This window comes from Somniosus microcephalus, chromosome 5 (assembly GCF_052327205.1).
Source record: "Somniosus microcephalus isolate GS21.2 chromosome 5, FLI_Smic_1.0, whole genome shotgun sequence".
Lineage (NCBI taxonomy): Eukaryota > Metazoa > Chordata > Chondrichthyes > Squaliformes > Somniosidae > Somniosus > Somniosus microcephalus.
In genome coordinates this window covers 86,913,574-86,936,876 of record NC_140991.1, presented here as the reverse complement: position 1 = coordinate 86,936,876, position 23,303 = coordinate 86,913,574, and the positions used below count along the sequence as shown (strand labels likewise).

Below are 23,303 nucleotides of genomic sequence, written 5' to 3'. Positions count from 1 at the left end.
GTTGAAACAGTGGGTTAGAATAGTCTTTTCAACTCTGGGTTCCACGATAAAATCCAGACCACACTGATGGATGACCATCATCTCTTATGTTTTTATTTTTTATGCAACGAGTGGTTAGGATTTGCAATGCACTGCCCGATAGGGTGGTGGGTACAGATTCAATAGTAGCCTTCAAAAGTGAATTGGATAAACACTTGAAATAGAGAAAAAATTGCAGGGATATGGGGAAAGAGCAGGGGAGTGGGACTAACTGGATTGCTCTTCAAAAGAGCCGGCGCAGAAATCAATGGGCTGAATGGCCTCCTTCTGTTCTATACTATTCTATTCTGTGTTATTTTCATGACCGCCTTATGTCGATATTCTCCATTGAAATATACATTGCAGATATAAAACAACCAAAATACAAGTATGCATGTGTTATTTAGATGATGGATAAATTGCTAAGGTTTGGACATAATCCTTATTTATACACATCAACAGAGGGAAATGCTGATTGAGCTCACAAGATGCAATTGTCTTGTCAAGTATCCTAAAGAGAACATTTCCCCGCTCCCCCCACCCCCCAACTTGCAGCACTGAATTCTTCCAAATCTTCTCATAAGTGGATTTGGAGTCCTGCAGCTGCCTGTCACTACAATTAATTGCATAAGTTTTATCAGTTCTGAGTTAGACACCAGATGACACTTCACATAGAAACAAAGATTTCCATACTGGTGAGAGAAAAAAATGACAGTGCTCAATTGCTGGCCAATCATGGATCAAAATAAGTGGCACCTTCTAATGTGTGCAGCTTAAACGTAACAGTGTTCACATGGTTAAAAGTTGCACGTTTTAAAATGGGAGAAAATAGTACAAGAGAGACAGAAAAAAAATCTAAAACTAAAACAAAATTGCCATTAATACATGCTCAAAATATTAGGCAGATTTTACAGATTTGTGTTCCTGAAGCAGAGCTTCATGTCAAGTGTACAGATTGGGAATTTGGGTGAAAAGGTCAGTTAATCTTAGTAATTTTAACAATGGAAGATCCTGCGAAGTGGGCTGACCTTCATGCCCAAATATACATTCCCGGCACATGAAACTCTGCACTCTAGAACCTACTCTACAGTATATTCCTTTGTAATGCCTGCAAACAAAGTGTCTGCACACAGCAAGCCTACTTGGGAGCAAAATTTACTCTTCAAAAATCGCAGTTCTTCATATGAAGTGCAAAGTGGATGACCCATCGCTGTCTCCTCCTGTGGTCCCCACCATCACAGATGACAGTATTCAGCCCATTCAATTCACTTCATGTGATATCAAGAAACAACTGAATGCACTGGATACAGCAAACGCTATGGGCCCTGACAACATTCCGGCTGTAGTGCTGAAGACTTGTGCTCCAGAACTAGCCGTGCATCCAGCCAAGCTGTTCCAGTACAGCTACAACACTGGCATCTCCCAAACAAAGTGGAAAATTGCCTAGGTATGTCCTTTCCACAAAAAGCAGGACAAATCCAAATTCAGCCAATTACCACCCCATCAGTCTACTCTCAATCATCAGCAATGCACAGTGTTCAGTTCCATTCGCAATTCCTCAGATAATGAAGCAGTCCAGGCCCTCATGCAGCAAGACCTGGACAATATCCAGGCTTGGACTGATAAGTGGGTAATAACATTAATGCCACACAAGTGCCAGGCAATGACCATCTCCAATGGAAAGAGCCCAACCAACTCCCCTCGACATTCAATGGCATTACCAGCATCGAATCCACCTTCAACATCCTGGAGGTCATCATTGACCAGAAACTTAACTGGACCAGCCACATAAATATTGTGGCTACTAGAGCAGGTCAGAGGCTGGGTATTCTGTGGCAATTGACTCTCCTCCCGACTCTCCAAAGCCTTTCCACCATCTACAAGGCACAAGTTGGAAGCAATGTTCCCACTAATCTGTGCGGCCACGTTGCCGTCTGGAGGTCCCGCGCAGGCCGCTCACTGGCTTTTCAATGTAAACAACCTCACATGCACGAAAAACTGAATGGGCCGTGCAGCCAGTTAAAGGGCCCATGCACCAAAAAAAATTACAGGGAACATTGGTCAGGAGTGTGTTGGAATATTTTCCACTTGCCTGGATGAGTGCAGCTCCAACAACATGCAAGAAGCTCAATACCATTCAGAACAAAGCATCCCACTTGAGCGGCACCCCATCTACCACATTAAACATTTACTCCTTCCACCACCGGCATACCGTGGCTGCAGTGTGTACCATCTACAAGATGCACTACAGCAACTCGCCAAAGCTTCTTCGACAGCACCTCCCAAACCTATTACCTCCACCATCTAGAAGGACAAGGGCAGCAGGTGCATGGGAACACCACCAGCTCGAAGTTCCCCTCCAAGTCACATACCATCCTGACTTGGAAATATATCACCATTCCTTTATCGTCACTGGGTCAAATTCCTGGAACTCTTTCCCCAACAGCACTGTGGGAGTACCTTCACCACACGGACTGCAGTGGTTCAAGAAAGCGGCTCACCACTACCTTCTCAAGGGCAATTAGGGATGGGCAATAAATGCTGGCCTTGCCAGCGGCGTCCATATCCCATGAAAGAATTTTTTAAAATTCAAAACTACTTGTAAATCTTTTTTGCACTCTCTCCAGTGGTCATCATTTTTGTAATATGGAGACCAGAACTGTGCACACCAAGGTTATATAATACTTTAACATAACCTCTCTGCTTTTCAATTCTATTATTGTCATTACCGGTTACCAAATTTACTCAAAATTGACAGTATCTGTTATATATTAGAAAATGACATCTAGGTCACAATATTCCGTTTCAAAATGCAGTAAAAGCCCCCATACCAACCAGATCCAATGGACAATCCCATTATAAAAGTGTACACATTTACCTGTAATATTTGTTACACCTGTTGGTGGCACTATGATAGGGCTTTTGAGGAGTATTTCTAATGTTACTACAGTAACATAGCACCTTATCTCGGGAACAAACCTATAGAAATCAGTGCCTGTTCAAAATTGTATAAATCTTTCCAGTACAGGGAGGCATCTTTGATTTTTAATAATAAAAAAAATCACACCGCTTTGCGGTTTGAAGATGGAGCCTATTTTCATCTGGGGCAATTAAAAGTAATGAAAAAATCAAGGCTTGCATAACTTAAAATATTGGAACCTCTTCAATGCTAGAAACCACCCCCCCCCCACCGCCACCACTGTTGAGATACATCTCCAACCCTCCCATCTCTCAACTGTCCTCTCATTTTCCCCCCACTTCCTCTGACTGGATCCAATTATGCCCCCACCCCCACCCTGTCCTCTAACCCTACTTGATGTAAACACTATGCTTGGTCTCAATTTCACACCAGGAGGCAGACAGATGACCTGCACCAATCACCTGTAGAAGGTACTGGAGAACAATCCAGAGGCAATTTTTCTGCCAATTTCCCCCCACCAACACCCTTTTCTCTTATTTGGCAAAAGCACCTTATCTCTGCTTAGCACCACCCCACAGCAACTCAGCAGAGATTGGCTACTAAACCTGCATAAAACCACCACAATGGTGCCACTCACTGGTGCTCCAAGTCATAGTCACAGAGTTATACAGCACAGAAAGAGGCCCTTCGGCCCATTGTGTCTGCACCGGCCATCAAGCTCTATCTATTCTAATCCCATTTTCCAGCACTTGGTCCGTAGCCTTGTATGCTATGGCGTTTCAAGTGCTCATCTAAATGCTTCTTGAATGTTGAGGGTTCCTGCCTCTACCACCCTTTCAGACAGTGAGTTCCAGATTCCAACCACCCTCTGGGTGAAAAAGTTTTTCCTCAAATCCCCTCTCAACCTCCTGCCCCTTACCTTGAAACTATGCCCCCTTGTTATTGACCGCTATACTGAGGGGAAAAGTTCCTTTCTATCTATCCTATCTATGCCCCTCATAATTTTGTACACCTCAATCTTCTCTGCTCGAAGGAAAATCAACCCCAGCCTGTCCAGTCTCTCTTCATAGCTGAAATGCTTCAGCCCAGGTAACATCCTGGTGAATCTCCTCTGCACCCTCTCCAATGCAATCACATCCTTCCTATAGTGTGGTGACCAGAACTGCACACAGTATTCCAGCTGTGGCCTAACTAGCATTTTATACAGCTCCATCATAACCTCCCTGCTCTTATATTCTATGCCTCGGCTAATGAAGGCAAGTATCCCATATGCCTTCTTAACCACCTTATCTACCTGTCCTGCTGCCTTCAGGAATCTATGTACATGCACACCAAGGTCCCTCTGATCCTCTGTCCTTCCTAGGGTCCTACCATTCATTGTGTACTCCCTTGCCTTGTTAGTCCTCCCAAAATGCATCACCTCACACTTTTCAGGGTTAAATTCCATTTGCCACTGTTCTACCCATCTAACCAACCCGTCTATATCTTCCTGTAGCCTGAGACTTCCCTCCTCGCTGTTTACCACTCCACCAATTTTCATGTCATCTGCAAACTTACTGATCATACCTCCTACCTTCATATCCAAATCATTAAAGTACACTACAAACAGCAAGGGACCCAGCACCCATCCCTGCGGTACACCACTGGACACAGGCTTCCAGTCACAAAAACAACCTTCGACCATCACCCTCTGCCTCCTGCCGCTAAGCCAATTTTGGATCCAGTGTGCCAAATTGCCCTGGATCCCATGGGCTCTTACCTTCTTGACCAGTCTCCCATGCGGGACTTGGTCAAAAGCATTTCTGAAGTCCATGTAGACTACATCAACTGCACTACCCTCATCCACACACCTAGTCATCCCCTCGAAAAATTCAATCAAATTGTTTAAACATGATCTCCCCCTGACAAAGCCATGCTGACTATCCTTGACTAATCCTTGCCTCTCCAAGTGGAGACTAATTCTGTCCCTCAGAATTTTTTCCAATAATTTCCCTACCACTGCTGTTAGGCTCACTGGTCTATAATTCCCTGGTTTATCCCTACTACCCTTCTTGAATAATGGTACTATGTTAGCTGTCCTCCGGTCCTCTGGCACCTCCCCTGTGGCCAGAGAGGTTCTGAAAATGTGTGTCAGAGTCCCTGCAATCCCCTCCCTTGCCTGACACAGCAGCCTGGGATACATCTCGTCTGGGCATGGGGATTTACCCACTTTTAAGCCCGCTAAAACCGCTAGTACCTCCTCCCTCTCAATGTTAATTTGTTCAAGTATATCACAATCCCCCTGCCTGAATTCTATGCCTACATCGTCCTTCTCCACAGTGAACACAGATGCAAAATATTCATTTAAAACCTCACCTACATCTTCCAGCTCTACACAGATTGCCACTTTGGTCCCTAATGGGCCCTACACTATCCCTGGTTATCCTCTTGCCCTTAATATACTTAAGGGCAAGAGCATAACCAGGGCAAGAGTAGGGCCTGCATGATGTGCCACATCAAAAGGGAATTTGATAGGCATCAAGACAGAGACAGTTCAGCAGATGGGAGAACTGGTATCTTATTCACTAGAATAGGAAGCCTCACTACTGGTTTGGTGTAGACTTTTAAAAAATGAGTGAAACAGGAGTATTGCATCACAAATACATTAGTCTTCAGATTAAAACATCAGACGTTCAGCAAATTGTGAAATTCATATACAGATGCAAAATGTTACAGCAGATTCTTGCAACAGCATCAAAATTGTAATAATATTATTTTGAACACTCAAAAATCTGATGCATTTATGTACTTTTGAAGTACAGTCACTGTTGTAACACGGAAAGTTGCCACCAAATATGCACACAAAAAAGTTCCACAAACAGCAACAGATAAATGACAATTTGTTTTGGTTCAGGGAATAAATGTTGGCCAGGAGCACTCCCTCAGTAATGCATTGAAGTGTCAGCCTAGATGTTCTCAATTCTCTGGAGTGAGGCTCAAACCCACCACCTTCTGACTCAATCAAAAGTGCTACCACTGAACCAATGTTGACACCTCATAGGAACTGTCAGAAGATATTCAACAACTTGTATGTGTGTCGGAATTGTGACAAATGCTTTAATTCCAGCTTTCTATATAAATACTCATCAACAGAAGAATTTTTGGCAGTTTGAGGTTTCATATACTCTTCACTGGCTGTACATTTAAAATAAGGTTATTTTTCCCCCCTTTTCCGCACTCAAGAACACACAGGATATTCAGCTTATTCTTAGAGTTCGCATGTTAGAATGCACCTCAATCACCTGTTAATTCCCCCAATAGGCATGTAAACTCAAAAACAATGCTCAGTAGTGTTGGTTCCATGGACAGTACAAAATTTTGCCCATATTCACAGGCACAATTGTGCAGGTCAAGGGGAGGCTTGACACATGATTTGTATGTAATTTAAATAATCTCTCTGCAGTTGTCACATGCACAGGGAGCATTGTTGTACCTCTATGGAATTGGGAGTGCAGCAGCTCTTAAAGGGCTGCAGCATTGTTTATTGCTTTGGAGGCTGATGATGGACAATGTGGCTGGAGAAACGGCCAGAACTAATCTCTTCAGCAACAAAAAAAAATGGAGATTTTACTAGAGTTGGCCACCCTGAGGAAAGTGGTAATTCTTGGGCCTGCCTCCATTCCTAACTCACCCCATCTGCTGCAGAAACCCTTATTCATACCTTTGCTACGTCCAGACTCCACTATTCCATTCCCCTCATGGCCTGCCTCCCATCCTCCACCCTCCATAAACTTCAGCTCATCAAAAGCTCTGCTGCCTGTATTCTACCCCACACCAATTCCCATTCACCCATCACCCCATTCTCGCGGTCATACATTGGTTCTTGCACCACCCACCCCCCACCCCAATACCTCCAATTTGAAAGGATTCACAAATTTCATGTCTCCCCCCCCCGCCGAAGATTTACTTTTGGTTTATTAAAGAAACCCTGTGAGTTTAAAATCCAGGGCTCAACAAGATGGCTGCGGTCAGCCTCATGGCAAAAGCCTGTAAGTTTCAGTTTGGACTGACAAGCTTGTATTCTGATGACTGCCTGCGAGAAGGAACTTTCCAGAAACTCGAATGCAGACAGACCTTCTGCATTTATGCACGAGAAGCAAACCCAGTGGCATTCAGGCCTCTGATTAAAAACCATCAAGGTTTGTTTGCACAAACAATCAAGAGCAGGCAAGGCCTATTCAATATGTAGTGGGACAAGCTTAGCTGCACTCAGACCTTCGTTAGAGAACATCGACACTGTTTACAAACGATCAACGGGACATTCAGACTGGAATGGCCCCATCACAAAACCAGTTGGACAAAGGGGAACACTGATGAGGCGTTTAAGACTGATTAACCGGCCATCCAGGTCGATGAGCCCAGATCGGTACCTTTTGTATGAGTCTCAACACGTCCAGATTAGGCAAAAGAAATGAGCTGATCTGGCAGGAGATAAGGGCTACCGGGAAGGGTTTAACTAGTCCCTCGGGAGTCTCTCTCTCTCTCTCTCTCTCTCCCCCGGTGCCCTGCCATACCACCAACCCAGCGAGAGGATCGTCGACGAAGAGCCCGTCCAGGGAAGTAGGATACCCGCAGTTATGTTTGAATTACTGGGGTATCTCTGCTTTGGGGTGGTGAAAAACCTAAGGCATCGACAGGCAATAGGGCACGGTGCAGGCGTTTCAACATCCTAGATTGGTGAGCATCAATTTTCTGGCCCATTACAAGACAATCTAGATAGGTGCAAAGGGTGGGAGTTAAGGGGAATTGCTAAAGTGTCAGTTTAGTCATTTTCTCTCGATGTGTCCGTTTCTCCTCCCCCGTTAAGTGTAATTGTGTTGCATCCATAGTGATTTTTCTCTGTATAGTAATTGTTTCTCTATTTTTAATAAACATTGGTTTTCTTTGCACCAAACCACTGGTCTCGTTTGTCTATATCGCTACTTGTAAATAAGTCCGGTGGTCAGAACCAAAGGGGAAGCGATTCGAACCACACAGGGCTGGAGCAGCTCAGACACGACTGACTGGCCAGACACAAACCCCAAACCAAAACCCCCTACAAATTTAAAAATCATCATCCTTGTGTTTAAAATACTTTCATAGCCCCTTCCCTATCTGTAACTTCCTGCAGCCCTACAGCCCCTAGAACTCTGCGTTCCTCCAAATTTCTCCTCTTGTGTATGACCCCCTCCCTTCACAGCACCAATGTCGTGTACAAATTTGGGCACTCATAAAATAGGCAAAGTGACCTTCACAGGTGAAGCTGTCAATCATTGTGCACCATGTAAGGCAAAATGCCCAATATTGGTCAGAAGTGCAACCACCATGAAAGAGTTCAACAGGCATGAAGGGCAATTAGACAGGATAGAAATGGAGGAAGTGTCCAATTTAAAGAGAAGTGCTAAAATAAGTACTGCCAATTATCTTGCAGTATTAATATGGATATGCCCATCAAATATCTTACATTGTTATATATTGATAATTGAAAATTTCAAAACAGAGATTGATAGATTTTTGTTAGGCAAGGGTAATAGGGGATATGGAACCAAGGCAGGTAAATGGATATGAGGTGCAGATCAGTCATAATCTAATTGAATGGTGGAACAGGCTCAAGGGGCTGACTGGCCTACTCCTGTTCCGATGTTCCATCTCAGCAGTCATTCAGCTGGAAAAAAAAACCAGCATCCTTCCTGATCCTGAAAGCCAACTCAGCACTGAAATAGAAATACAAGTTGAGTACAGCTGGGATTTTCCCTCTCTTCCCATGGGAGAAGTGCTTCTACTCAGCACCAAACCATAACATCCTCGGTACTGGCAACTCAGTGAGAGGAGTGATGTGCTACAACACTCTGCTGTGCTGATGCACTTTAAATTTTAAAAATGGTCTATTTTGGGATGAATTTAGGTGAAGGATGTCAATGCTTGGGACTGGATCACCTTTCTACTTCTTGTACCCAGTATAAGCATACAGCATTCTCAGGTTAGATACATTGTAGGCCAAATGTGAAATAATGCTCCCTTTAATCTGCACCATGTATCAACCCTAATCTCAGGAGGACCACTACTATTGCACCAGTATGATTTTTTCCATTTCCTACACTAACACCCTTGTGGCCTCAGAGATATTGTCAATTTAGTGCTGCATTATTAGTTTTGTGCTGTGAAATCAGACTTAACAATTGGATTGAAATTGCCCAAACCCATTTCATTCAGGATGGATACTAAACAGGGAGGGAAGAGTTTCATCCCATCAGTTTAGGCTAGATTCATACTTGGGTCCAAAGATTAAATGGCATATTCTCCTCAGGCAGCCAGTCCCTAGTGCAGATATAATTTAATGACAGCAATGTTAATAAATCTATAAAATATGTCCTATTTGGGTAAAAAACCACTATACAGACATTAAAATGCATTAAACACATATCTGCTTATTCACTTTCTAGAGGGACAACAGATTTGAATTCTTTGGCCAACTAAATACAAGGGTCAAGGATGTCTCGGCGCGGGTGCAGAACATTCTGGAGGGGGAGGGGGAACAGCCAGTTGTCGTGATACATGTTGGTACCAACGACGTAGCTAAAAAAAGGGAAGAGGTCCTACAAGTAGAATTTAGGGAGTTAGGAGCCAAGCTAAAAAGTAGGACCTCGAAGGTAGTAATCTCTGGATTACTACCAGTGCCACGTGCTAGTAAGAGTACAGAGAACAGGATAGTTAGGCTAAATACGTGGCTTGAGCAGTGGTGTAAGAGGGAGGGTTTTAAATTTTTGAGGCATTGGAACCAGTTTTGTGGTAGGTGTGACCTATACAAAAGGGACGGTCTACACCTGTGCAGAGATGGAACTGATGTTCTCGGGGTAATTTTTGATAAAGCAGTTCGGGAGCATTTAAACTAGTATGGCAGGGGGCTAGAAACCTATGTAGTGAAATAGAGGAAAGTGAAAGGCAGACAGAAATAAATGGTAAAAGGGTGAGGAACAAAAAACAAAGGGCCAAACTAATTCATAAAAAATGTGAGCATAAAAAAAGCCTGAGGGTTTTATACCTTAATGCGAGAAGCATCAGGAACAAGGTAGATGAATTAGCTGTGGAAATAGAGGTTAATAATTATGATCTAATTGGGATTACGGAAACATGGTTGCAGGGTGAGCAGGGCTGGGAGCTTAACATACAGGGGTATTCAGTATTTAGGAAGGATCGACAAAAAAGAAAGGGAGGAGGGGTAGCATTGCTAGTAAAAGAGGGGATAAATGCAATTGAAAAGAAGGATATTAACTCAGTTAATACAGAATCTATATGGGTGGAGCTAAGAAATAGCGAGGGGCGAAAAACATTAATAGGAGTGGTATATAGGCCTCCAAATAGTAAAATAGAGGTTAGGGAGGGCATCACGAGGGAAATTAGAGAAGCGTGCAATAAGAGCACAGCTGTCATCATAGGTGACTTTAACTTACATATAGATTGGACTAGCCTAATCAGTAAAAATAATGAGGAGGAGGAATTCCTTGAGTGTTTAAGGGATGGTTATCTGGATCAATATGTCGAGGAACCAACTCGGGAACAGGCTATATTGGACTGGGTACTGTGCAATGAGAAGGGACTAATCAGTAATCTTGTTGTACGGGGACCCTTGGGTCAGAGCGATCATAACATGATCGATTTCTCACTCGAAATGGAGAGCGAAGAAATTGACTCAGAGACTAAGGTCCTGAATTTAAACAAGGGGAATTATGATGCCATGAGACGGGAACTGAGTAGGTCTGATTGGACAACGTTCCTGGGAGGACTGGAGGTAGATAAACAATGGCAAACATTTAAAGATAGAATGACAAAATTGCAAAAATTGTTTATACCAATCTGGCATAAAAGGAAATCTAAAAAGGTGACTCAACCGTGGATAACAGGGGAAATTAGAGACAGCATAAAATCCAAAGATAGGGCGTATAAAATAGCCAAAAAAAGCGCCAGAGCGGAAGATTGGGAACAGTTTAAGATAGAGCAAAGGAGGGCAAAGGGCATGATCAAGAGGGGCAAAATAGCTTACGAAAACAAGCTGGCGGAAAATATAAAAACTAACTCCAAAAGCTTTTATAAATATATCAAAAGGAAAAGACTGGTGAAAACCAAAGTTGGTCCATTGCAGTCAGATACGGGGGAATATATAATGGGAAATAAGGAAATGGCAGATCAACTAAATGCATACTTTGGGTCAGTCTTTACGAAGGAAGACACAAAAAACCTCCCTGGGATATCGGGAAAAATAGGGACATTGGCAAAGGAGGAACTGACGCAAATCAATATCTCTAAGGATATGGTGTTAAGGAAGCTAAAGGGATTGAAGGTGGACAAATCCCCAGGGCCTGATAACATGCATCCTAGGGTACTGAAGGAGGTGGCCCTAGAGATAGCGGATGCACTAAGGATGATTTTTCAGAATTCATTAGACTCGGGAACAGTGCCGATGGATTGGAGGGTAGCTAACGTTACCCCACTATTCAAAAAGGGGGGTAGGGAAAAAGCAGGTAATTACAGACCTGTAAGCCTTACATCAGTTGTGGGCAAAATGCTGGAGTCCATCATTAAGGATGAAATAGCGGAGCACTTAGCAAATGGGGACAGGATAGGACAGAGTCAACATGGATTTACAAAGGGTAAATCGTGCTTGACTAATCTATTGGAATTTTTTGAGGGAGTAACTGGTAGAATAGATGGGGGAGAGCCAGTAGATGTGGTGTACCTGGACTTCCAAAAGGCCTTCGATAAGGTCCCACATAAAAGATTAGCATGGAAAATTGAGGCTCATGGGATAAAGGGGAAAGTTTTGGCGTGGATAGGGAACTGGCTGTCAGATAGAAAACAGAGAGTTGGAATAAACGGCTCATTTTCTGAATGGCAGGCAGTAACAAGTGGGGTACCACAGGGATCTGTCCTGGGCCCCCAGCTGTTCACAATTTACATTAATGACCTGGATCAGGGAGTCGGATGCAGCATTTCCAAATTTGCAGACGACACTAAACTAGGAGGGGGGGTGGGCTCAGAGGAAGAGACCAGGAAGCTCCAGAGCGATTTGGACAGACTGGGCGATTGGGCGGATAAATGGCAGATGCACTATAATGTGGACAAGTGCGAAGTTATCCACCTTGGGTGCAGGAACGGGAGGGCAAATTATTATTTAAATGGCAATAGATTGGGAGAGGGGGAAGTACAGAGAGACCTGGGTGTTCTTGTACACCAGTCGCTGAAGGCGAGCATGCAGGTGCAACAGGCGGTCAAGAAGGCAAACGGTATGCTGGCCTTCATAGCAAAAGGGTTAGAATACAGGAACAGGGATACCTTGCTGCAGCTGTACAGGGCACTGGTGAGACCACACCTCGAGTACTGTGTACAGTTTTGGTCGCCTCATCTGAGGAAGGATGTTCTTGCCATGGAGGGGGTGCAGCGGCGATTCACCAGGCTGATACCAGGAATGGCGGGAATGACCTATGAGGAGAGACTATGTAGTTTAGGGATGTACACACTGGAGTTTAGAAGATTGAGAGGGGACCTCATAGAAGTGTATAAAATTCTGACAGGTCTAGACAGACTGGATGCAGAAGGAATGTTTCCCTTGGCGGGTGAGAACAGAACTAGAGGACATAATTTAAGGATAAGGGCTAAACCATTTAGGACAGAGATGAGGGGGAATTTCTTCACTCAGAGAGTGGTGAACCTGTGGAACTCATTGCCACAGAGGGCAGTGTACGCCAGCTCATTAAATATATTTAAGAGGGAATTAGATATATTTCTACGGGCAAAAGGGGTTAAGGGTTACGGAGAGAAGGCGGGGACGGGATACTGAATTAAAGGATCAGCCATGATCTCATCGAATGGCGGAGCAGGCACGAAGGGCCGAATGGCCTACTCCTGCTCCTATCTTCTATGTATCTATGTATCTATGTAACCTTTCAGGGCCTCAGAACAGTGAGATTTCCAGCAATGAAGATCGTACAAATGATTTAAGTAACCCTACAAACTTACCGTCACACATTTCTGAAGAGTTAATAAAAACTATAAAAGCTCCACAAAAGCTTAAATTAATGAGATATCAGAAATTAATGGATTCATTGGCTGGCTTACTTATGTTATGACAGCCCTTTTCCAGTGACACAACCTCATTGGAAAAAAAAAAGTTGACTTTTATCTAAAAACCCAAACAACTTCACTTGTTGAAATGTCACTTTGGGAGAGTCTATTCTGTCCAACAAAAGTATGAACATGCAAATAACTACACCTGCAATTGCCCAACTAGATCACTGAACAGAGAGCACATACAGGTAAAGATTATAACCAAAATGTAAAGTTAGATGAGTACAACCTTCAAAATAATTTCTCCTGTAAGTTTTTACTGAAATGGCATCCTTTACATTTTTAAAGCACTGGCAAATCATTTAATATTTATGTACCGTTGCAGAATTTAATTCAATTGTTTAGTATATAAAATAATAAAAACAACAAATGGCTAAAGGGCTCTTATCCCCAGTGGCCCATAGAAAGTAAATGGTTCAGTAAGTAGCAGAAGTTGTAAGTTAACAGCACGTTAGAACATTTTGAAAGCAGCATAAAGTGTGTCTCAGAGTTAGAGGAACCAAGAGAGCAAATTTAAAATGTTTAGACATTTAAGAAATAAATGCCTTATTATGTGGACAGAAAGGTACATTATGGGAACTGCCACAAGACAGAGTGCCACAGGCCCCAATCAACTTTAAAATAGTCCCTTTATCTATATTTTTACCTCTAACAAAAAGACTTATGCAAATCCCTGCAGACCTGCAGCTAAAATAACATGCCACTGTAAGAAATACACATTATTTTTAGGTAAAAAAAGAGTTTCTGCATAAAGTCCTGCCAAGTTGTAGCTTGACAAATCATGAACCCTCAGCAACTCCTTGCACTCATTTGGCAACTTTAACACAAGAAAATTTCCCAAATCACTTTACAAAGGGGGGTGAAAAGGATCAGACACAGAGCATGGCAGGAGAGATTAGGAGAAAGGTGGCCAAAAATTTGGTTCGAAAAATAGGTTTTAAGGCGGCTTTTAAAAGAGAGAGGAGTGCAGAAAGGCTGTGGGTTTTAGGGAGGAAGTAGGGCGAAGCTGGTAGAGCCTTCCGCCACCAACAGTGTAGCAAGAGGAGGGGAGCTGCACAGAGGGCCAGATTTGGAGGACCAAATTATGACAGAGGGGGCATAAGGCTGCAGTAGGTTGCAGAGATAAGGTGGGGCAAAGTAAGACTGTGGAGTGCTTTGCAGATGATTAGAAGGATTTTAAATTCAATACTTTAGGGGACAGGAAGCCAGTATTCATCATTCAAAGGATACAGGTGGCTGAGTTTTAGAAATTGGAGTTTATGTAAGGTGGGAGGCCCTAAAAGGACAGCATTGGAGTCCATACATAGCAATGTGCTGATGGGGGATTTGCCAGTGGTAGGGCTGTGTTTGGGTGGAAGTGAGTGATGTTGTGGGAACAGACAGTCTCATTAATAAATAGGATGTGGGGTTTGAAACTCCGCTCTGGGTTGAACTGGACATCAAGATTACTCATGATCTGATGCAGCCCGAGTAAGTAGCCAAGGAGAGGATGGTGTCAGTGACAAGGGAACGTAGTTCATGGTAAGGGCTGAATACAATGGGTGGAATTTTACCTGGAAGGCAGAGTTCGAGGCGGGACTGCTGGTTTTCGGGTTCCAGTCCCACCCCCAGCGACGTCTGACGAACTGACGCTATTTTGCCCTGCTTGGCCTCGTTAAGCCCGGGCTTGCCGGCCAATTAAAGGAAAGCCGGTGTCAGATGACGTCAGTTGATGATGCTTCATCTGCCGGTTTTCTTAAAGACACATGCACCACACTTGTTTGACGGATGATTTGACAGTTTTTGACAGCATTGAGGTGCTGTCAAACACTGAATCACTGTCCAAAGGTGAGCCCATGCACCCAGGCTCTCCAATTACTCTTTCCTTAGGATAAAACAGATGGCAGCTGCGATTGCAAAAGCCATCTGTCACTTCTCCCGATGAGATGAGCCTACACAAACACTTCACAGCTCGTCACCTGCAGAAACATCTAACCACATTAAAAATTACTTTCACAACTTTTCCTTACCTCTGATACTAACCGGTGTCCCATTGCATGCTTAACAGCACTTCTGCAGCTGTCATCCAAGCACCAAAACAACAGACCCACAGCACACCTCACTTACCCTGGCGGGGTTTCCGGACATTGGGAAGCCTGCAGCAGCAGTCGAAAAATGGGAAAAAGCCTCTTAACTACCTGTTAACAGGTAGTTAAGTGGCTATAATCCTCTTCCAGCCGCTTGGAGTCGGGTCCCTGTGCAAATCGGGGACCCGACTCCCAGGAAGATTGGTTGCCGGTGGGTTGGGAGGGGGTTTGGGACCCGCTCTCATTTTTTAAGATTTTCCCAGCAGTCCCGCCTCCAGAGACGCCTCCTCAGGGCTGGTAAAATCCAGCCCAATGAGTTTGGTCTTCCCAATACTCAGTTGAAGGAAGTTCTGATTCATCCATTACTTAACATGCAGTCTTACAGCAGTGAATGATAGTTAAGGAATTGGGGTTAAGGGAATTGGGGAGGTAAAGCTGGGTGCCATCAGCATACATGTGGAGGCTTGCCCTGTATCTTCATGTAGAAGATGAAAAAGGGGGGAATAACGATGGATCTTTGTGAAACTTCAGAGTCAGTAGGTGTTGATGGGAAGAGATGCCATTGCTGGACATGTACTTGCTGCATTAGGACAGGAAAGAATCACACAAGGGCATTTTTGTGATGCTAGGCAATAGAGAGGAGAGGTGGTTGTGGAGGATGTCACAAGATAATTATTGGTGAGGAAGACCATTCAACCCATCTTAGCTCATCATCTAGAATTACCCATGTCCCCCCGTTACAGCATTCAATTGGTTCTTAAATTATTCCAAAAATGTTACCTCCACTACTCTATCCAGAAGAAAACATCCTAATGTCAGCGGGACTAATTGGATCGCTCTTTCAAAGAGCCGGCACAGGCACAATGGGCCAAATGACCTCCTTCTGTGCTGTAAGATTCTATGGTAATGCAGTGCATGTAAAAATAGAATTATAGTTAGAATAAAAGTGTTTTCTTTTAGATATTGGGATAGGTTTTATGAATTAGAGCTTTCAACCTAAAGCTGTGCGAGATAGGAGCACATACTGGGAATTTGAGCAGAGGTCAATGCACCAGAGACTAATTTCCATCCATTAATGGAAGCACTGCACAGGAGACATGAATTTGTAAAATCTGCCCCATTGTGTTGTGAATTCTGCAGCATTACCAAGACATGAGGAAAATACAGTATAAATAATGATTTTTGGTGTCCTTGTTCCATTATGATGTACTCCCTGATGCATCAGTATCATAATGCCATCCACAATTATACTAAATGAAATTTCACTAAGCTGTTAATGAACCAAGATGTTTTGTCCATGGTCATCTTGCTTCTGCACTTTGTAAACATTATGAAGAGGTAGGCAGCTTGACTCTGTCATTGTTATGTGCTTATTATCTTATTCTCTGTTTTATTGTGCTTGGCTCTTGCAGCATGCTGATTATTAATTTTTGGTGGTAGTGTGTAATGCACTATCATTGTATTTTTCAGAGCAACTGACACACAAATCTTGGTTTTACAACTACATTGTCAATGGTAACCCATTCATTTTAATGGTTGCCCATTAGTGTTAAGATCAGAAAACCAATGTCACAAGTCAAACTAACCAGGTTAAGGAACAATCAATGTTTCTCTCTGAAAGGCTGACATCAAAATATTCTCTGCAATCAACTGCATTTATATCATAGTTAAGCACCACATTGTGTCCTCAGAATATTCTAAAGTACTTTACAACCAATTTTTGCAGTGCAATCACTGTTATATAGACAAATGGAACAGACAATTTGTGCACAAAGGTCCCAGATACAGTGAATGAATGGTCAGATAATCTGTTTTTCATAATGTAATCAGGTCTTGATACTGTTTCATAATGTTGAATGAGGGATGAATGCTGGCCAGGACACTGGGAAAATTTCCTGCTCTTCTTCAAATAGTGGCAGGGGAGCTTTTATGTCTACCTGAACAGGCAATTGGAGCTTTAGCTTATCATCTCACCTAGCTCTGATAATTCAGTACTGCACAGAAATGTCAGCCTAGATTATATGCTCAATTACTTTAAGGGGTTTGAATCTACAACCTTCTGTCTCAAAAGCAAGAGTGCAATCAACTGAGCAAAGCTAACGGATATATTTACTGATCATATAGCAGAGCAGTTTAGAACCAAAACCACAAGAGACCAATGAGAAAATTATTTTCACCTACGAACAGTGTAGGATTCACAAAATTCCGGGACCCCCTACTCAATGGACACGTGTCTGGAATTTTAAAAAAAGGGACTGTGTTGGACCTTTTGGAGGAGAAATGTGGACAGAAATATCTCACTATTAGGTGCCTTTGGACTAAACTAGGGCCTATTGGATTGAGTTTGGGCATTTTAAATTGTATGCTGGGTCTGTACAGGAAAATGGGATCCTTATAGGGCTGCCAACCCACCTGGGAGGCAGATACATACATATTGTAATAGTTCTTAAAACGGCTATACAGAAAAATCCTGGCATCAGCAAAACACACAATGGACAGTATCAAGGCCTGATTACATTCTAACAGCACCATTCAAAAACCCCATCAACACCTTTGGGAATCTTTTATCATGCTAATGCTCAATCAGCCCACCAAAATTCTCACAAAGGGATCACATCAGAGTTGATCAGCCTGCCAAAATCACACAAAAGGGAGTCATCTAAAATCAATTGTGCACCCGAGTTTTGGCGTAAAAGTTTAAGCAGCCTCTCCGGTATAACTGGGGGCTTGCTAGTAGCTAGAGAGACCTCAACATATGGGCTGAAGAGAGAGAGTGCCGGCGGGCGGCAGCAGCAGCACACCGGAGCAGAAGAAACATACCAGAGAACACGCTGGAAAAGCACTTGGACTCTGGGCTCTTTGACTCTGGCTTTGAAACACCTAACTTGCCACACGAGGTTACAGCAACGCAACAAGAAAATCTAACAAGAAGCCTCAGAGTCACTGAAAGATCAACCATCATCCACTGCTGACTCTAGGAAAAACTTGTTTACAATCAAAACGTCGACCAGTGCTAATACCGAAGACACCGCAGCCAGCCAAGGAGTCCATAAGATTGAGGAGAGAGAAAGCAGTGTGCAACTGGTCTAAACTGTGGAGAAATCCTTTGGTGAGCATAGTCCCTGTAATTTCAGAGCCTAACTTAGTTAGTGTAGTGGTGGGAGGTGGTTTTATTTTGTTTCGTTTTTTTTCTCTCTCACTGCATAACCTCTGTACCCATTGCGTATACGTTTTTGGTTGGTTAATTCGTGTGGTGTGCGATTTCTAAATAAAATATTTGTTCTTGCACCAAACAGTTGTCTGCCTACATCTATCACATCCCCTAAACAATTCCAAGCCCCAGAACCAGGGAGTGGGATGATTCGAACCGTCAAGGTCAATTTAAAAGGCCAACAAACCCACCACCCCCTACAACAGGCCAAAAATGCTTCATATATTTAATAAAATCGGTGTACAGGTTTAAAAGCAAAATATTCATTTGAACAGCTCACATAAAATTTTAATTCTAAATGGAATTGAAAACTGACTGCAATTTCTGCTAAAGTTTTATCTTGTCCTTAGTTGACATCATTATTTATGACAAATGGTATGTTAGTAATTAACTCTGTTCTGCCAGAATTCAGTTAATAATGCAAGAAATAAAAGTATGATGGAATACTCTGAGCTAATATGGTCCAATTTGGCAAATCATCTATGGCATTATCATTACGGTGAGTGATGCGTCAAAAATTAAGAATTCAATATGGACGACATTCCTTTGGAACATACTGCACAGGTCAGTGTTTATATTGTAGAATTCCTGCATGTGCATATATAAAAAATGTGTAAGTGATGTTTTTTTGATTGATTACTTTTAAGTGAATGTGAGCCAATCATGCTTTGTTGTATCCCTACATCCCGAGAATGCAAGCAAATGGTAGAAACGCTACATATAAAGTATGGAGGATTTTGTTCCAATTGAAGAATCTTCCTGTGGCATTATCTGTAATCAGACAATGTCGTTCTTTGATCTTTCCGAAAGGTTGCACCCCAATGGAAGTAGGAGTTTCCCATTTATAATGTCAGTGGGTGGAAATTTGATATACTATGGCCTAGAAATTCCATTCCCTACGGGTGTGTACTCACCCGTAGGGCCAACGGAAGTGCCTGTTTTATGCTTGCACTGCGCATGCGCTGGAAACCGGAACTTCCATTCTCTGCAGAAAGGGCTTCCCAGGACAAACGCCTGCGTCGGATAGGCAGCGCGTACGTATCAAACTTCCGGTTTTTTTTCCAGACTGGCTTGAGTCCAGCTAAGTCAGGAACAGCTGCGCCTAGAAAAGCAGGCGCAAGGCCTGCTTTTAGCAAGCTAATAGTTTAAGTAAAAAAAAATTTTCCACAGATTTGTCATTTTAAAATACTTTAAAGAAAGGTAAGCTTATTTTTAGCCCCGTTAAAAACTTCAATTATTTTTTTCAAACATGAACTATTTTAAACAAAAATTTAAATTTATGTAATTTATACTCATTTTAGAAGTGTGATTTTTTTAAAAAATTTATTTGAAGTTTTACTTATGTTTTGGGGCTGATCTCTATTCATAGGTTTGACAGGGGATACGCGTGCCCTGTACACTGGCAGTTTGAGGAGGCACATCAATGGAATTCTACGCCAGCCCAGAGCATTACGGTCGGCGCGGTTCGTTTGTGCAGGTCGGCGGCTTACGTCCGCGGGAAGCCTCCGACCGGAATTTCTGGGCCATTATAAGAGATGTTCTGCACAAAATCTCTGCTCCTGACCACTATTCTAATAAATAAAACAGAACAATGAGTGGCAACTGATAAACATACACATATCTGCTTTTATTATACTTGGGCTTTCTGGGGCAACTCAATGGAATGGACTTTCCCTTTAAATAGGGATAGCAAAGTCAAGCAGGTGAGAGGTCAGAAGTAAGCAAATGTACGCTGTATTGCAAAATATTGGCCCTGAATTCGCAGTCAGCGGCGTAGCTAAGGGGTACACCACCGACATCTGAACTAAATTCGCACTTACCTCGTGAAAACCCCCTTCAAAAAGTTGCTTTCAAATACTGCAGAGTTGTATGCAGTGTAGTGGCCCAGGGGCAAACCGTTGTGTGTATGCGAACCTGGGATCACATGGGCAGTGCTCCTTTCATTTCCTGACTCTTAGCCAATCAGTAAACAGAGGAGATTGCTAAAACAGGATTGTAAATATATGTCACTAGAAGACAGAAGTCCTCTACTGGCATATATTTACAACCTATATAGTGTTTAACAGCCACTCTTAATTGGAAATGTAGGTTGAAGGGATTTAAAAAGGTAGGTATATATATTTTAGTTATTTAGTTTTATTTCAGATTTCCAGCATCCGCAGTATTTTGCTTTTGTATATTTTAGTTATGCCAGACATACATTTGATCAAACAGCTTTCATAACTATGTATAAATAATACTCCATTTGTTAGATATATGGTTCTTACCTGCTCAGTATTAGATTAGATGCTCCATTATTTGAATTGTGCCCATAAAATAGCAAATCCCAGTAAAAATGTTTCTATAAATCAGTAGTTTTGTTTTATTGTAATATGTTGAGAAATAATTTGCACACAAAAACTTTGCCCTTAAACCAATATATCCAATCTATAGAGTGCCTATTGCTGGTGTTTACTGCGCTTCATTTCTGGGTTCAGAAACTCATTGGGAAAGATTTTGACACATGGAAAGAGCTTTGTGTCTAGCCAGCAAATTTTTAATCAGAAAATGCTGGAAACACTCAAGGGATCAGTCAGCAGCTGCCAACTAATACAATTTTCTCATCTCCCCTCCCCTTACGCTGTGCAACAGGCTCCTGCGCCTGTTTGCACCAGACGTAAAAATTTTCAGGGTAATTGATGCGCAGTAGGTGGGCAATTCGCCCAACTTTTCACCAGCACGTTGATTTCAATGGGTCAGTGAAACATGCAGCAAAGCCGATGCACAGTCGGAACTTGACAGAGCGCAAGCTCGGGATTTAGCGCATGCGCATCCCCAACTTGTGGTCAATTTCAAAGGCAGCATGATGGCATACTCAGAGTATGCCGTCATACAGAGTGTGAATTCAGGGCCATGGGGTCAGTCATTAATAAAAGAATTAAGGACTGCAGCGAATGATGCAAGGTTCTGATGTTATTAGGATTGTCGTTCCTTTCTAGAAAAGTCACCACACATTCCACCTGTTGCCTGTGCAGCAAAAAACTACACAAAGGCCTCTTTTAGCTCACGCCAACAAGGGGGGGGGAGATTTAAATCTTCTGCACCCGCATCTCAAGCCTCAAACTGGACTTGTGTTATGCAATGGGGTCTTTAGCCATGATTTCAAACTGCACTTCCGATCTTCCAGCAACTACCCTTTAATCTGTTATCATGTTAAATATATAACTGACTGCAGCTGAAAGAGTCATGTATTGACCCTGGGGTACATATTCACCTAGAAGAACCTTCTCTGAGCATCATAGATTACCGACATATGGATGGAATGGAAGCCTCTACAATTGATATAGGATATCGAATTGAGTCAGTACATTTATTTCTAAATGTGTAGTCAGCCACAAACAATTCTTTGGCAAAGCTACCAATTGCATCAATTTGTTGCTTTCCCTGTTTGTCTGCACCACTGGGATGTTCGTGAGCTTTTCGGCCTTCTGAATCAATGCCAGTCAGCTCGCAAATGCAGCTTGGCATAGTAATGTGTTTAATTCCACCCTTTCCACTGCAGAATCCTTTTCTTCCTTTCTTCTTCTCATCCCAACCGTAAGAATTTCCCCATCCAAGCTTCCATAAATTAATCTGTCGCCGCAATTAGTCTTGTATAAATTTGTGCATTTAAAATATGATTAATTGTTTAATAAATTTCCTCTGAAAATGGTAGCATTGCTAGAAAAGTAAATCAGGGTGCGAGAAGCCCAGATTTATCAGTGCCAGTATAGATGTCATAACTGAAAATGTAGCCATAATAAAAAAAAATAGCTGTACATCATAAATCAGGTCTCCAGTTTTTATTCCTCTACCCATTTTGGGATTTTATTTTTTGCCAACTTTACACCTGTTTATTGGCAAACCATTTTTTTTTTAAAGTTTATTGGGAGCAACAAAGCAAACACTGAACAAAAATCAACATAAAGACAAGTATTAAAGGTTGCACAAGGGTCATTCTTAATTATAAATAACAACAGAAAATGCTGGAAAAACTCAGCAGGCCAGACAACATCCGTGCAGAGAGAAAGAGTCAATGTTTCAGGTCGAAACCCTTCATCAGACCTGAAACGTTGACTCTATTTCTCTCTCCACGGATGTTGTCTGGCCTGCTAATTTTTTCAAGCATTTTTTGTTGTTATTTCGGATTTCCGGCATCCGCAGTATTTTGCTATCATTCTTAATTATTCCAGTTAACGGTTATTCAAATTTGAAGTAAGCTGTTGAAGTAAAGTTTTGGTTTTCTGCATTTGGTGTTGGTGTTTATTATTGTAATCAAATGAGGGGAAGACCCACAAGGCTGGACTGCAGGAAGGCAATCAGATGATGGTTGTGAGGATGGTAGTTATAAGGATTACAGGACTGTTGGTGTACAGTCCTCATCACTTATACCGCCCATGGTTATGGCGGGCAACCGTCTATATATACATACCAGGCAATTTCTCACAACTATTCCCATCACCATAGAAATCAATGACAAAGTCGTCACTTACTATGCACGAAGTGTGCTGGCAAATTTTGGCCAATTCATTAAGCTCTTTGAACCTTTGTTGCTAATGGAGAGCATTTGAAATCCTCTAAAATATCATGACATTTTAGTGGGAAAACAAATTAGACAAAATGAAAGAAACTGCATTAACTCATTTGGCACAAATCACAATAAAAGAGGCTGAAGCTGTTGGTGCTGCAGGGCGAAGGGCAGTGCCAGTTGCTGCCTCCAAACTGCCGAGTTAGTAATGGATGGCAGGATAGGGAGCGGCCCAGATACCCACATGGAGAAATTCATACCAGTGGATATTGTTTTAACTTAACTTAAATCTTAACTTATGAACTATTTTCTACAGAAAAAACACAAGTCGCTAACCCCTTGCCTCTTCAATATGAGCTGATCAATTTGATCAAACACTGAACCGGGGTAGAGAAACTACTT

The 23,303-nt window shown here is 42.4% G+C and overlaps 1 protein-coding gene across 7 annotated transcripts in view; it reads right to left on the bottom strand.

Annotated features, from left to right (window-relative positions):
• cdk14 (cyclin dependent kinase 14) overlaps positions 1–23,303 on the bottom strand; it is an 845,377-nt gene that overhangs the window by 569,122 nt on the left and 252,952 nt on the right. The gene's annotated exons all lie outside the window — the stretch shown is intronic.